The sequence below is a fragment of the Mauremys mutica genome, chromosome 9 (assembly GCF_020497125.1).
Source record: "Mauremys mutica isolate MM-2020 ecotype Southern chromosome 9, ASM2049712v1, whole genome shotgun sequence".
NCBI lineage: Eukaryota > Metazoa > Chordata > Testudines > Geoemydidae > Mauremys > Mauremys mutica.
The window spans coordinates 37,506,996-37,523,645 of NC_059080.1; the positions used below are offsets into that span (position 1 = coordinate 37,506,996).

General features: G+C 43.7%; 1 long non-coding RNA gene across 1 annotated transcript in view; it reads left to right on the top strand.

Moving 5' to 3' along the window:
* Positions 1 to 15,880, top strand: part of LOC123378090 — a 53,647-nt gene extending 37,767 nt beyond the window's left edge. The window contains exons 3-4 of the long non-coding RNA XR_006582454.1: positions 2,087 to 2,180; positions 15,164 to 15,880. This is a non-coding gene — a long non-coding RNA (uncharacterized LOC123378090). The remainder of the gene's footprint in view (positions 1 to 2,086; positions 2,181 to 15,163) is intronic.
* The last annotated feature ends 770 nt before the right edge of the window (positions 15,881 to 16,650 follow it).

A 16,650-nucleotide genomic window follows, 5' to 3' on the forward strand; every position in this document is an offset into this window, starting at 1 on the left:
AAAGGGGTCATTCATGTTGACATCTGTGTCTGTCTTCTATTGTGGTCCCAGTGCATATTTATCAGAGTTGGTCTGCTGCATTGTTAGCTGCAATCGGAGATTAGCAAGGGTCACAATGTGAACATCTCAGACACGATCCCTGGGACTTATATCATCTGCACAAATGGACTCTCTCCTTTTCACTGTTGGCTACTATAGATCAAATTTTAGGCTTACTGACTTCAGTAAGCAGTTTGTCAGCACTGGTAACTTTATCAGCCTCCAACACAAAATAGGTGTCCTCCCTAGGAATTCCACATGGCTAAGTTTGCTTTTTCTTCAGGATTACACCAAACCAATTGCTAATGGGGGAGGAAATAGAGCACAGAAATCATAGAAATGTAGGACTGGAAGGGACCCTCAATAGATCGTCTAGTCCAGTCTCCTGCACTGAACAGTTTTAATTTAATAGAAATAACCGGCAATAGCTGAAAACAGACACATAATTACTTACAAAGTTATAGAATTTCCAACCCCTTGATAACCTCTATGTTTTTTATTTGGATAAATGCCAAGGTACCATTTACCACCTGCCCTTAGGAAAACCTGGAACTTCTGCTACATATGTTTCTGGATACTTTTGCTTTCCTTTGGAAAAGAGGCTAATTGTCTCCCCATTTCTATAATAGATATTTGAGTCTTTAATGATTTTCCACAAATTTTAGTATGACTCTGCACTGAAAATTATTCTCTAAAAATGACCTTGTGGGGCCCCCTATTTAGTCTCAATGACTTCAGCTCTAATTAGCTCTGTTGTAAAAAATAGTCTTTTTTTTTCTAGCTGTGAGCCCTACAAATTCAGTCTGGGATCTGAAAGTCAAGCTCAACTTTTTCCTTCTAACTCACCAGCGCTATTTACAAAGTTCCTGCGGGCCAAATTTTCCCTTAATTCACTAGTGCAACTCTGTTTTCTTCAGAATTCCCCCAGTTACACATTTGCACCCGCTAGAAAGAGCACAGGAACAACTTATTCCTCAGGAAGACAGAATTCCTCCTGGAGCTCACCAGGAGGAAAGGGAAGTGCACCAGCTAATACACCTCTGAAGGAGTTCCCCATGCACATCCAGCCAGTGACAAGGAATGCAAATCCATGGCCCTACCTCCTAAGAAGTGTGTTATAAAGGGGTAAGCTTCAACAGGAAGCTATGCAGGACACTATGCAGTGCCACATTTCCTGTCGATTCACCCACAGAGACGGGAGTGAGTGGCAGCGACTGGGGTGGACAACATACCCAGGATAGATTACAGCAGTATGACTCCTCTGTTTACTTAGTTGTTAGTTAAATGAATACGTTATACTAAAACCTGCCTCAGTCATTCCTGATCATCTGCACTGGCTGAGCAGCTGGCTTGGGAGAGCACAGGGTCAGGGACTACACCTGGCCACTGTGCAGAGCAGCAAGTGAGGAAAGCCATTGTGCCTGCTTGGAGTAGCTGCCAGTCTTGAGTCAGCATGTAGGGTGTGGCTGCAGAGACCAATGATCATCCTCCAGTTTGGAAGGCAGGGCTTTGGACTGCAGAGAACAGAACAGATGGTGGCAGACTGCAGCTTGCAGCAGGCTCTGGCTGCTGTGTTATGCCATGTTAACTAAAAGGAATGTCATTGCTCGATTCAAATTTTCCATGTCAAGGAGAACAGCACAATCCTCTTCCATCCTCTCATTCATCAACAGCGCAGCCGCCCACAATCTGGCCCTACGTTTTACTCAGCCTTGAATGAGGTGACACCCCAGGGACCTCAGAGCTTGAATTTCGTGATTTACAAGAAGATTGTATGATGTCCATAGTAAATAGTCATTTGCATGCTTTCTGTGAGTTCGCTGATCATTACAAAAATAATACAGCCTGTGCACTGTCTGTGGATAAGTGGAGTTGTTTTATTTTCCCCAATCTGCTCAATGCCATAAGCTCAAAGCATGGCTGCTTCAGGGCTGACACTTATGCCATGTTTCATTTTGTGTCAGCAATAGCAGATGCAATCAGGATTCAAATGTCAAGAACTGCTTTCGTTAACTGATTTTTTTTTTTTAAAAAACACCTTTTTTAGTGTTGATGCTATGGAATGAACTCACAGCCCCTGCAACGAAAGCCATTTATCCACCCAGCGGGAATGGCATGGACAGAGGAGGTTCCAGCTCCAGGTATTGTCCCTCCACCCTGACCTAGAAGCACCATCCCAAGGAGGGTAGAAGGTGGTTCACCCTCCATGCCCATTTCTTCCCTGGCCTTTCTCCTAAATAATTAATAAGGGGACCAAATTTCTTTGACAAGGCTGCTGTCCTAGTGAATAGTGGGAAACTGCAGGCATGATATATCACAGAAGCATAGGACTGGAAGGGACCTTGAGAGGTCATCAAGTCCCGTCTTGATTTTAATAAGGCTTTTGCCATAGTCGCACATGACATCCTCATAAGCAAACTAGGCAAATGTGGTCTAGATGAAATTACTATAGGGTTGATGCAAAACTGATTGAAAGAACCTACTCCAGGGATCGGCAACCTTTGGCATGCAGCCCGTCAGCGAAATCCACTGGTGGGCTGGGGTGGTTTGTTTACCTGCAGCGTCTGCAGGTTCGGCCAATCGCGGCTCCCACTGGCCGCAGATTGCCGTCCACACCAATAGAGGCTGTGGGAAGCAGCGGCCAGCACGTCCCTCGGCCGACGCAGCTTCCCGCAGCCCCCATTGGCCTGGAGCGGTGAACCATGGCCAGTGGGAGCTGCGATCGGCCGAACCTGTGGACGCTCCAGGTAAACAAACCACCCCGGCCAGCCAGCAGATTTCCCTGATGGGCCATGTGCCAAAGGTTGCCGATCCCTGCCCTATTCAAAGAGCAGTTATCAATGGTTAACTGTCAAACTGGGAGGATGTATCTAGTGGGGTCCTGCATGGGGTCTGTCCTGGGTCTGGTACTATTCAGTATTTTCATTAATGACTTGGCTACGGGAGTGAAGAGGATGCTTATAAAATCTGAGGATGACAGCAAGCAGGGAGGGGTTGCTAGCACTTTTGAGAACAGCATTAAATTTCAAACCAATCTTGACACATTGCAGAATTGTTCTGAAATCAGCAAGATGAAATACAATAAAGACTAGTGCAAAGTACTACACTTAGGAAGGAAAAATCAAATGCACAACTCCAAAATGAGGAATAACTGAATAGGCTATAGTACTACTGAAAAGCGTGTAGTGGATCACACATCTATCACAAATTTAATGAGAGTCAATAATGTGATGCAGTTGCAAAAAAAGCCTAATATCATTCTGGGGTGTACTAACAGGAATGTTGTATGTAAGACCTGGGAGGTAATTGTCCTGCTGTGTTCGGCATTGGTGAGACCACAGCTGGAGTATTGTGTCCAGTATGGAGCACACTTTAAGAAAGAGGTGGACAAATTGGAGAGCGTTTAAGAGGTGAGCAACAAAAATGATAAAAGCTTTAGAAAACCTGACTTATGTGAAAAGGTTAAAAAACTGGGCATGTTTAGATGTGCGAAAAGAAGACTGAGCGGGGACCTGATAACAGTCTACAGATATGTTAAGGGCTGTTACAAGAAGGACTTTGATCAATTGTTCTCCATGTCCACTGAAGGCAGGACAAGCAATAATCATCTGAATCTGTAGCACAGGAGATTTAGGTTAGATATTACCAAACCCTTTCTAACTATAAGGATAGTTAAGTTCTGGAATAAGCGTCCAAGGGAGGTTGTGGAATCCCTGTCTTTTGAGGTTTTTAAGAAGTTAGACAAACACCTGTCAGGGATGATCTAGGTATTTAAGCTTATTTATGCTTAGTACCATGTGGACGCAAGAACAAATGGATATAAACTGCACATTAAGAAGTTTAGACTTGAAATTAGACGAAGGTTTCTAACCATCAGAGGAGTGAAGTTCTGGAACAGCCTTCCAAGGGTAGTAGTGGGGGCAAAAGACATATCTGGCTTCAAGACTAAGCTTGATAAGTTTATGGAGGAGATGGTATGATGGGATAGCCTAATTTTAGCAATTAATTGATCTTTGATTATTAGCAGGTAAATATGCCCAATGGCCTGTGATGGGATGTTATATGGGGTGGGATCTGAGTTATTACAGGGAATTCTTTCCTGGGTGTCTGGCTGGTGAGTCTTGCCCACATGCTCAGGGTTTAACTGATCGCCATATTTGGGGTTGGGAAGGAATTTTCCTCCACGGCAGATTGGCAGAGGCTCCGGAGGGTTTTCGCCTTCCTCTGCAGCGTGGGGCACGGGTCACTCGCTGGAGGATTCTCTGCACCTTGAGATCTTTAAACCACGATTTGAGGACTTCAATAACTCAGACATAGGTTAGGGGTTTGTTACAGGAGTAGGTGAGTGAGAGTCTGTGGCCTGCATGGTGCAGGAGGTCAGACTAAATGATCATAATGGTCCCTTCTGACCTTAAAGTCTATGAGTCTATGAGGTATACTTGGTCCTGTTTCCGTGAAAGTGGCTGGACTAGATGACTTTTTGAGGTCCCTTCCAGCCCTACATTTCTGTGCTTCTATGACATTGTGAGAGTGTCATAAATGAAAGGAACTCTTCTCCCCCTAGATAATGGATGGAGTCAGCCATCTCCTTTAATAGACAGAAGTCCAACAGCCATTTTTGGTCACTACTGACACAGGGTGAATTAGGGTGAGATTTAGTGTAAATTTTTCATTAAAAAGAAATCCCTTATGCACATTAATCCACTTCTAGTTTATTTCAATTTTGCCCCAATGGCGTTGTCAGTCTCTTATGGTCAATCAAAGGTTACTGGTGTCAGTGGAGAAACTCCTGTTGATGTCAATGGGCTTTGGATCAGGCCCTTATTTTGTAATCCCTTTGTGTATTGGTTCATGGTTCTCAAAACTTTCTAGACGTGAGGGGGGGGAGGGGCGGGAAATCCAGGCTTTAGTGCAATATCCAATTTCTTAGACAGTTTCTGTGGTTTTCTTGTCTACAAAACAAACTCCAGTAATCAGAATTGCTCAGAGCCACCCCAGCCCACACTCTCCTAGGGTGCAACTCTGGTCTCTCTCGCTGATGTGTGCTATTCCTGAAATAAAGAATAAGGTTTGTCATCCCTGCTCTTCTACCCTGGAAGCAGGAGTAAAAGAGGTTGACTACTGTGTTCAGCTAGCATCAAATTACTGTAAAACAAATGAGATACTGAGGGTTATCTGGTGAATCTCAGTATTTCCAGTCTTCATTCACGTTCGTTCTATAAATGAGTCACAAACTGTTGGTTTCTTGTTAACAAAAAAGATACAGCAGCCAGCTCACATAACCCTTCCAAATTAATATACAGAATGGGTTTGCAAATGAAACCTTTATGTAATTAGGAACACCAAGGAATACCTGTAGTGTATTATATGAGCAGCAAATTGCAAGCTGAGTATCTTAAACCAACTCTCAGGGTGCCTTATGTGACAAATAAAAGTATAACATTATGGCTTTTATTTATCTATATGTCTGTGTATATGTAAAAAGGGCCACGTACCTGATTCTGTGCCACTTGCACTAGTATAAATCAGTAACTCTACTGATGTCAATGGAGTTACACCAGTTCAGACTGGCGTGAGTAACATCAGAATCAGACCCTTGTTTTTAAAACAGGCCTCTCATTTTGCACCTGCAAATAATTGTGGGAGAAAATGCTGAGCATGTAGATGGGGGCCTGTAGACATCTATGGGGTTGTAGCTTCAAGTCAGGCAGTTAGACATCACTTGCACTCACAATGGAGCCAGTAAATTGGCACTTGCAATTATTTGTGGGTGGAAAGTGGGAAGCCTAGCTGAGACTTTTTAAAAAATGAGACCCTAGGAGTTTAGCAACAAAAAGGGCCAAATTCAGTCCTGATATGCACCATGCAATTTCAATGACTTATAAAGGAATGGTCTGGGCTTTAGTCAGAGCACAATACATCCCAGAGTATTCAGGTAGGAATTTGGTACATATAAGTTTTAACCCTCCAAGCATGTTCCATTGTCTTATTAGACACACACTAAACCCAAAGCACAGAATATAACTGAACTATACCAAAGATTGACTTCACTGAACAGTAGTCCTTCCCACAAGTATTACATAGTGCCCTCCAACTGTGTCAGATCTATCAATATGGGCCATAAGTGGTCTCCACAGTCAAACTTAACTTCTCACTAGCATTGATGTAACTGGAGAAATTCCACTGAAGTCAATGGAACTACTATGGGCTTACACCAGTGTAACTGACTAGAATTTCATCCCATATATTTTGCAATAGATCTTCCTTATCTTATCTTCTCTAGCTCTCACAGGAGATGCAATCGGAGTAAGGCGCACCATCCATCCCCTTCTGCTAGGAGCATGCCGTCTTGCCTTGCCCTTTCAACTTAATCTGTTCCCCACCATTGACTTCATATGCATAAGAATGGCAATACTGGGTCAGACTAAAGGTCCATCTTGGTCCTATCTTCCAACAGTGGACAATGCCAGGTGCCCCAGAGGGAATAAATAGAACAGGTAATCATCAAGTGATCCATCCACTGTCGCCCATTCCCAGATTCTGGGAAAGATTATCCAGATTATTTTTGATAACACGTGTGCTTCAGATCAGGAGCATCACTGAGCTCCTGATCTGAAGATACAGCTAATTTATCTGTAAAGTCCACATCCAAGGTGGTGTTGATTTACCCACCTTACGCTTGCCGGTATATAGTATGACTGTTCTAAAGCCTTTAGTTAAGGTGTTTAACGTGGTTCTGACTGCACTAACAAATCTGCCCAACAGTACCAATAGTGTGGTGTTACTTGTTCATTTTTTTAATATTCCCTTTCACTTTAGAGTTGGACTCAGTGGGGCATATTCTGCACTAAAGGCCTGATCCAAAGCTCATTCAAGTTGATGGACAGATTCCCATTTGGATTAGGCTTCAAAACAGATTGAGATTTATCCATTGATGGAGTTGCTCCAGATTTAAAGTGGTACAAATGAAAATAGAATTTGGTTCAGCAGCTTCAAAATGGTGAAGCAACTGGAAATGTGTTCCCCACTTTGGTTAAGATAGCAGAAGAACTGACCCAAACCATCACCCAAATTTTAAAGCATTTTTTTCAGGTTTGAAAAAAGCAATGCTGTTACCTCATCTCTCTGTAGTTCCTGGCTTTGGGCCAGAATCAGAGTTGCTGAAATACCACAAGAAAGCCTACACCTTGGTGAAACTTTTGGCTGAAACATGATAGTCCTTCCTCACTAGACATAATTTACCACTCATGCTACCCAAGGAAGCTTTGGTGGGAAGGATTTTTGAAAGGGAAACAGGTTATGAGCTTACAGTGGTGGATGATCCTTTTGGTCTCCTTGAATATAAGAGCCAGAAGTTGCAAGGATAAAGAACATCTACTATTTAAATAGCTTGTTAATGGTGGTATCACTGTGGCACAAATACAATTTCATTCTCATCACAAGGTCATGCAGGGCACAAGGTGTGGGTGACCCTGAGCCCTTGGGCTAAATCCAGGGTGGACATAAATGTAACGAAAGCCACATCCCAGTAAGCTGGTGAGAGAATAAGATGCACTTAAAGGGTGGAAGGGTGGGATTGCAGCAGGAAAACCAGCCAGCAGGAGAGTCTTAGAAGGTATAGATTAAAGAAGGCTCCTTTTAGCCTGTACATTTATACCCACTCCTCATGGTTGGTTTTCTTCTAGTCTTACACATCTGCCCTCTACAAATTACAGCACCTTCTGCTGACCTACCAACATGTAACTTATCCTGCCTATGAATTTGGCCTGCTATTATCTGTGGTGTGAAATAGGGCTCACGGGATGGAGAGATCTTGTGGCAAATTTTGAATACCCTTTCAATAGTGTGAAACAAGCTAATTTTTTTCTACTTGCCAAACAACATATAATTAGATAACACAGAATTGTCTACAGTGCTTCTTTGGGTCTGTAGGCATTATTTTTTTTCTGTCAGTGGCACATTGCTCTAATGCTTGAAGGCTGCTGTGTGCTGCAAAATAAAGCAGGCACAGAGTGATAATTGTACAATTAACAAGTGATGTAATAAAACAATGTACTTAAAATAAAACGCAAAATTAAAATTACTGAACCACAAAAAAGTGCAACTGTGTACAGAAAAAGTGCAAATACATTGAGAATAATTCTCAAGCAGGAATAGAACAATGCGATTTTAAAAAATGAGCACAAACAACAAGAGTGATAAAACAAAGATGTGTAATAAAAATAAAACTAGCAAGCAGTAACAGTAAAGTTATGTAAAGTAAAGAGATCATTCTCTTCAGATAACAAGTTTAATTCATAAAAGGCCTCCTCTGGCAATCTTCCCTGTGGTTATTTGCCACCTAGATACTGCAGTGATGGGTGCATTACGAATCCATGGGTCCACCGACTAACTGACAGATCAGGAAAACAGAGTTCCCTTTGGATTTCCTTGCATGAACCGCAGCTATCAGACCTGTGAGTCTTTAGAGAGCAGAACAGTGTGTGATATTTGACTCATGATTGCCCTGATACGAGTATGAATTTCTTCTGCAAATTAAAAGAGTGTTTTTAAAGACATTTTGAACCTGTAAAGCTTTATCTGAAGCTGGCCACCAAAAAGCCAGATTCTGGAGACTGGCCATGGTAGATCCAGCAGAGCTTGTGGAGAGACATTGCAAAGGTGGCTTCATGTTGTCCTGATCCTGGGACCATCAGTCTCTGAGTCACACCTCAGCACAAAATAGATCAGCCTCAAGGCTGCTCTGGTTTATACCTGGATGGTTGAAAATGGCCGGGAGTTGTCAGAAGGCTTGTGTGTATGTATGTTTATGTTCTAGGGATGAAAAGTCCTATAGTTCCCTATGTTCCCTATGTCCCCTTTTCTGGAATTTTCTTTGTTACAGCTAATAACTACTTAGTTTTTACTGTAGTTGATTTTTTAAGCTTCACAAATATGATATTTTTCAGTTGTGCAAGGAAAAGAGTCCCCTGAGAAAGCTCACACTTCAGTTGTTGTATAGTATCTTCTGATAGTGCCTTCCTGACAGATGCCTACAGCTCCCTGGGCTAATGGAATTCTCTTAGCCTTTATTGCCTGCAAATGACATTATTATTTGATAATAGCTGTACCTTGCAGCATTGCCGCTCTGTTTCATTATCAGACATTCCTGATGCCTGGCAGAGGGGAAAAGGCCACATACATTTGTAAGCAGTAGCCACCTCCCAACCTGCAAAGTTTTGGGGGGTGCTATCCAAAAAATTATCTCTGATCAATGAAATCTCATGGTGGAAACCCAGCAGTGATCAGGCAGCAATGTGTCAGAACTAGAGGGGTGGAAAGAACATCCACAAAGAGGCTGCTGCTGCTAAGTCTGACTCCAGAAGAGGAGAATTCATCCAGGGCTGCCCGGGGGGGGTGGGGGCAAGTGGAGCAATTTTCCCCGGGCCTCGCAGGGGCCCTCACGAGAGTTTTTCGGGGCGGCCCCTGGAGCGGGGTCCTTCACTCGCTCCGGGGGCCCTGGAAAACTCTCGCGGGGCCTGGGCCCCCGGAGCTTCTTCCGCTCCGGGTCTTCGGCGGCAATTTGGCGGTGGGGGGTTCTTCCGCTCTGGGACCCACCCCTGAAGTGACGGGTCTTTGGTGGCAATTCGGTGGCAGGGGGTCCTTCTGCTCCAGGACCCACCACCGAAGTGCCGGGTCTTCGGCGGCAATTTGACGGTGGGGGCCCCCCACCGCGGGTCTTCGGGGCACTTCGGCAGCGGGTCCCAGAGAGGAAGTACCTCCCACCGCCAAATTACCGCCAAAGCGGGGGCCACCAAATTACCGCCGAAGACCCTAGGTCCTCTGAATCCTCTGGGTGGCCCTGGATTCATAAACTGATGCCATCACTACCTCCAGCTAATAAAACTGATGTGCATGCTGCTGACACAATGGCTGTAGCTAAAAGCAATGTGAAGGAAGCGCAGGGGTTATTATAGAGATTGAAGAGGAGAGCTGACATGGAGATAGCTGGGGCAGGGAACCCATAGCACAGCATTGCAAAAACTACATGGAAGATTTTCAGCATCAACTAAGTGACTTAGGAGCATTTAAGCATGTTTGAAAATGTCACCTGATGACCAATGAGCATACCAATGAGAGTTAAAACCTTGCTGGTATTTTCAAAACTACTACTAACTGTTCCCTTGCCCGTATCTCTTTGGCTATTATAAGATTCTGTCATTTATTGCTTGGGCAATTGGAAGAATTGCTTTGCTGGCATTTCACAGTATTTAGCATTGGCCAAACACTGCATGAGAAATCTTTATAATACTCAAGAGACCATCAGGCAAGCAGTTGCAAATATGTATATTTCAGTGCATTGTGTGGCTGATCCATTCTGAGTTAAATAAAATATCAAATAGCATCACTAATGTGGGTACTAATGAGATTATCTATATTCCATCACACTTCAGGGGCAGGTACAGTGGTCCCCATATAAATGTCACCATTTGTCAACTGCTACCATAGAGTAGAAAGTGACATATCATATCTCTCCTTGTACTTAGAAAAGGAAATATAGTAACATTGGTATAGCAGACCCTACTATGGTGGAGTGATATAAGCACCTAAAAACAGAGAGAGAGAAACAGAAAAATACCACTGTGTAGTAACTGGTGATACTTACAACCACTGTTAATGAACACTGTCAATTACCAGCATGAGTATTTAGCTGTGCTACTTACTGAACTGTATTGTAAATGATGGGAGCGGAGGGATTACAAAGTTTTGGTAACTTGAGCTACCAGAGGTTCAGTTATGGTACTATGGTACTATTCCTGTTTCACTGAACTCATCATAGGTAGCAAAATGCATCCACTCACTGTACTGGAAATACTCCTGCACACCAGTTCCTGGCAGCTGAGTAAAAACAATTTCTGAGCACTGGTCTGCCACTTCTACTTGATAGTCCCTCTGCAAAGTCTCATCTACATTAGACAGAATTTTTTTTTAAAAAGTAGATGAAACGAAATATCTACCAATAGTTTTACATATGCATGCACACATGCATGCGCACACAAAAAAAGACATTAACAAATGTGCAAACATCAATAAAGTTTTGAGTTGGTTTTGAGCCAAGTTTAGAGTCAAATAACCCATCATTAGTTTTTACCCTTTCAAACATGGTTTAATTTTGTTTGGCATAGGTAGATGTGTGTACAGCTAGATAACACCCTGCTTATTTTACTAATTCATCATTTTAGGTGTAGCACTATGGGTCAAAAGACCAATATTTATGGACAGTCCCAGCCCCCTAAATCAGGACAATAAAAACAAACTTCACACTGTTGCAAGCACTTTATGCACATGGAAAATGCCACCTTGGCTGAACTACTTAACAATGTGCTACAGAAGCAAGAAGAACTCCCATGGCACGATGATAAAACACTACACATCCCAATTCTGATGTGGGATACAGCTGGGTTCTGTTCTGTCACCTTCCTTATACAACATGTAGGCTTTCCACCATCCAAATAGCATCACCTCTGTAGTGCCCATATGGAAACTCAGCCAACTAGCCATCATCCAGGCCTCAATCTCAGCTAGACATAAGGTCCACTTCATCACTGGCCTGCATCTTGTGCACAGGTGTAAATTCTACTCCAAGAGAATAGCACTTTGCACTAGTGAAGGCATAAGGTGCTGGCCAATAATGAGGTGAGCCCTAGGAGTGCAGAGTGGCCATTCAGATGGCACCACTCTCCAAAGTATCTCCACTAGCAGCTTCAAACACATACTGAAGGAGAGTTGACTGAACAGAACCCTGTGGTACTGCACCCCGGACCAATGGCCTCTGGGATTTCCATGGATTGAAATTGAGCCAACCAGATGCTGTGCCATTGTCTGCCTGACAATGATTTGCTATCACTGCAGCAGCAGATCAGGTGCAAAGCCCAGTCATTCTTATCCAGGAATTAGTTATAAACCCCATTTCAATAAATGCTCAAATTCTTCCAAGCAGTGGCAGCCCAGAGGCACCAAGTTTTCCAGACCACAGCATCGCTAGGGCAAATAGTGAGATAGTTTAGGCTGTAGCACCATCAGTCAATTCTACAGTGCCTCTCATTTTCCATTGCTGCTTCCCAGTGTCTAGCTGCGCTGGGCTTTCCCAGTGTCCAGCCACATTTTGGGGCTGGCTTAGAACTAGTTGAGGCTCATTCTGGGAAGAATAGATGATGCTGGTAAGTGTGGAGAAAATAGTAAAAGGAGTTGATGAAAGTGAGATCTGCACATGAGTGTGGGTCCCTGCCTACTTTCTGCAAACAGTGTGCTCAATATGGTGCTCCTGTAGATCCATGGTTGCTCCTAGCTGCCCAGACAGTGGAAGTTGTCAAGGGAGATTGTTTTCCTGTATTGTCTCCTGGAAAAGCATTTGTAACCTTTCATCTCAGATACAGACCATATGATTGTGATTCATGCCTTTGTCTCATCGAGGTTGTATTAATTAATCACTTACTCTGCATATATTAATAAACAAAAGTGATTTTATTAAGTATAAAAAGTAGGATTCAAGTGGTTTCAAGTAATAACAGCCAGAACAAAGTAAGTCACAAAGCAAAATAAAACAAAACACGCAAGTCTATACCTAATACATTAAGGGTAGGTCTATACTTACCGCGCGGGTCGACGCGGAGAGTTCGACTTCTCGGAGTTCAAACTATCGCGTCTAATCAAGACACGATAGTTCGAACTCCCCACGCGCTCCGGTCGACTCCGGAACTCCACCACCGCGAACGGCGGTGGCAGAGTCGACCTTGGAGCCGTGGACTTCAATCCCGCGGTGTCTGGACGGGTGAGTAGCCCGAACTAAGGTACTTCGACTTCAGCTACGCTATTTGCGTAGCTGAAGTCGCGTACCTTAGTTCGACTCCCCCCCCCTTAGTGTAGACCAGGCCTAAGAGACTGATTACTGGTAATACCTCACCCTTTGTCCTGCTCTGCCCCCTTTTATAGCTTTGGCACGAGGAGGGAATCTTTTGTCTGTACTTATCCCTACCCCCACCTCATCAATGAAAAAGTACAATGATTAAGATGGATTCCAGCATCATGTGACATGGTCACATGTCACTGTAAGACTCCCTGGTCTCCATTCTTCCTGGGTTGGCCCACACATACACAGGAAGGCTTGCAGGTAAATAAACCATTTACAATCAGTTGTCTGGGTCAATGGGAGCCATCAGGATTCTAACCCACCATTAATGGCCCACACTTTGCATAATTTCAATAGGACCTCAGAGTTGTACGTCATATTTCTAGCTTCAGATACAAGAATGATACATTCATACAAATAGGAGGAATATATTCAGTAGGTTATAACCTTTGTTATGATACCTTACAAGAGCCCTTTTGCATAAAGCATATTCCAGTTACATCATATTCACACTCATAAACAAATTTCCATAAAACATATGGAGTGCAATGTCACACCTTACACCAGTAGGGCAAGGATTAAGGAGTTGCCTCTGAACACAGGAAGCATATCCTCACTTCTGCTTGGCATGCTCCCAGTGGTGGGAACATTCAAATGAGAGCAGCTTAGCTCAGTTCCGTTGAGAAGAGCGGTCAGGTGCCAGAGCCTCCTACTGGGAAGCCAGCAGGGACTCCAAACAACTCAGATCAAGCCTCATAGCCAAGCCACTGGACGCCCATTGACTGCGGGAGCTGAAGGTGATGACTTGCCACTGCCAGCAGAGGAGACTATGGAGACAGATTAGAAGGGAACACAGGAGGGACCCCACAAGTCCAGCCCATGATGATGCCAGAGGGACAGGAACACGGTTAGGCAGTGGCTTAGGAAGCATGCATTGGCCTTGTGAAAGAGCTACTTCTTTGAAGAGCCTTGGGTCAGAACCCAGTGGAGTAGAGTGGGCCCGGGTTCCCCTACCTTAACCCAACTCTTGCCAGTGGGTGACAAATCCCTGAGTTATAGCCACCAGGCAAGGCAACCATTGGACTCTCACCACTAGGCAATACTGCCAGTCTGGTGCATACAGCCAACCCCCCAAACATAGGTACACAATGGCATGTGTTAGATCTCTGTGGATGCCCTGGAAGACCCAAGTAGTCTACTAGCCCATACCCCTTATTGCCCAAAATGGGTAATCTATCAGCTAGAAAAATGTCATTGCTACCACGTCAGGCACATATCTGGTGGTCATCACCAGAGTGGGTGTACATGCTGGAAGTCATGTAGGCTTTTCTATACTGTGTAATGGTTAAATGTTATTAGGCATCCAAACAGAAGAAATCATAAACTCATAAAAACGGCCATAACACAAAGAAACACAGTTTAATTTTGCCCAAAATTGGCAAAAAGCTTCTAAATACAATTGATAATGCAACTATGTACACTGACTAGTACTGTTTTGGAAATTTGGGGAAATATTTAGCGCCAGGTGATATATTTTATGCTTTTTCCATACTTCTGTTAAAGCAAAAGTCTATTGTCACACAACAGTATGAGTTTGTTTGTACTATGTAATACATCAACATTCATTAAATTAGCTGCTAGAAAAAGTTCTGAAATCAGTCCATTCTACAAATAATGACAAATATTTTGATGTATTACATAGTACAAACAAACTCATACTGTTGTGTGACTACAGACTTTTGCTTTAACAGAAGTATGGAAAAAGCATAAAATATATTTTCATTAAATACATCAAAATATTTGTCATTAGTTGTAGAATGGACTGATTTGAGAACTTTTTCTGTCTGCTATTTTAATGAATTTATGCAGACCTCTACCCTCTAATTATTAAATATATTTTTGACATTATCTGCTTGGCCAAAGATAGAAGCCTAAAGCACTCATGGTACAACTTTAATTATCATGAAAATACATGTAAACTACTTATATAACAGTAATGACTCTTAGCAGAAGGGCTGTAGACTGTTGTGTACGAATGGATAGTATGAATAACAAAGTATAATCATATACTCTTATGTAACCCCTACATATAACTATGAGCTACTGAATGGCTAATGCAAGACACCTTTCAGCTATATTTATTCATAAAACGCCACAGTAATTTGCAGATAGCTGAAACATTTCTACTCCCCCTCAGACTCTGTCTGATGTGTTTGATATTCTGTTGCTACACAGGTCACTGTCACAGTTGTATGCATCAGAGTACACCAAATCTTCCCTGTGGTATTTGCATCTCCCAGTTGCACAGGTACTCAGACAGCCACAGTCCACAAAGGTGCGGATGGCTTCTGGAGCAAGTTGCAGCATCATAGTTTTAGAAACAAGCTAGCCTATCCATTGTTGACATGGGGTCCTTGAAGATTCTGGAAGAGCTGCTCATAGGGAATGGGATGGACAGGAGAAACCAAGCAGTTTAAATTCCTCAGGCATAGGAGGACTGAGCCCTTCAGTAAGAAGAGACTTCGATGAACTGGTTCATGGAGCAGGAGGCACACCACATGGAATGGGAGCATTACCTAATGAAGGGGTTCATAAAACTTGTGGCCGAACAAGTTTGGGGTGCATTTTCTGCCACTGCACCTGTCATGGACCACAACCTCTTCCCTCCTCCTCCAACTGCCATCCAGAGTTCTGCTGAGCCAGAGGACCCTCTTTCTAGAAACCACTCTCTGCCCCATGCAAGTGACCAGGAAGAGACCAGGAAACCAGCGTGACTCTCGGACAGCACCCTCCACCAACAGACAAAATCTCTCATGGGGCATCTACCCCTGAGCATCAAGAAGGGGAAAAATGAGCTTGTGGAAGTCCCTGAACCCTACCAAGTGCCTGCCCCAAGTCCCATGGCAGGAGACATTCCTGGTTTTCCCCCAAGAGTGATTTTCCTCTGTTGTTCCCCCCTTGTCAGCAGGAGGGCCAGGCGACAGGTGCAGAGGCATTAAAATGTTTGGCCAGTGGTCACAGATCCATTCCCTTTATAGTTTCAAAAATTGTGGTTGACATTTCTTTTTTAAAATGTTTTAAGTACGTGTTCCATCTAGTACTTTTAATAAATATTATTGTTTCCATTACTTGTGTGTGGCCCCTCCTTCCTACATATGAGGAACGGAGGGTGTTTTCAGGTTCAGCATTGGACCCCACGATTCACAGCACATGAAATTGAATGGTGTAACTGCCTGGTGCTGTGATCACTACAAACATTTTTCGGTCTGTCCCACTTCAGGTTCAGAATATCCAAAGGCCCAAGGATACACGCGAGGGATGGGGAAAGTGCTTACAGAAAGTGCTACTAGTTTTCAATGCGGCAGAACTCTACCATATGGAAACTGGTTAGACAAATGTCTTTATGACTTAGTTCACATGCAGAAAATCAAAACACAATTCTAGCAACAATATAGGCAAAGGCAGCATCTGCCATTACCCTGTGATTGAACAGCCTCTTCCTTGACCAGAAACCTTGACCAGTTTCATCCATATACTCCTTGGGTTCCTGCCCGCCTTTCTGGGTTCACCATGCTCCCCTGCCACCACAGCCTTCTAGTGCCCTCCTGTCGCTGCGCATCCCCTTGGGTGGCTGATTCTTTGGGGCTCTGGCAGAGGAGCCAGATGCCGTGCTGAGTGGGAGAGGTTGGGAGGTGCAGGAGAGGTACAACTCTGCCCCAGCA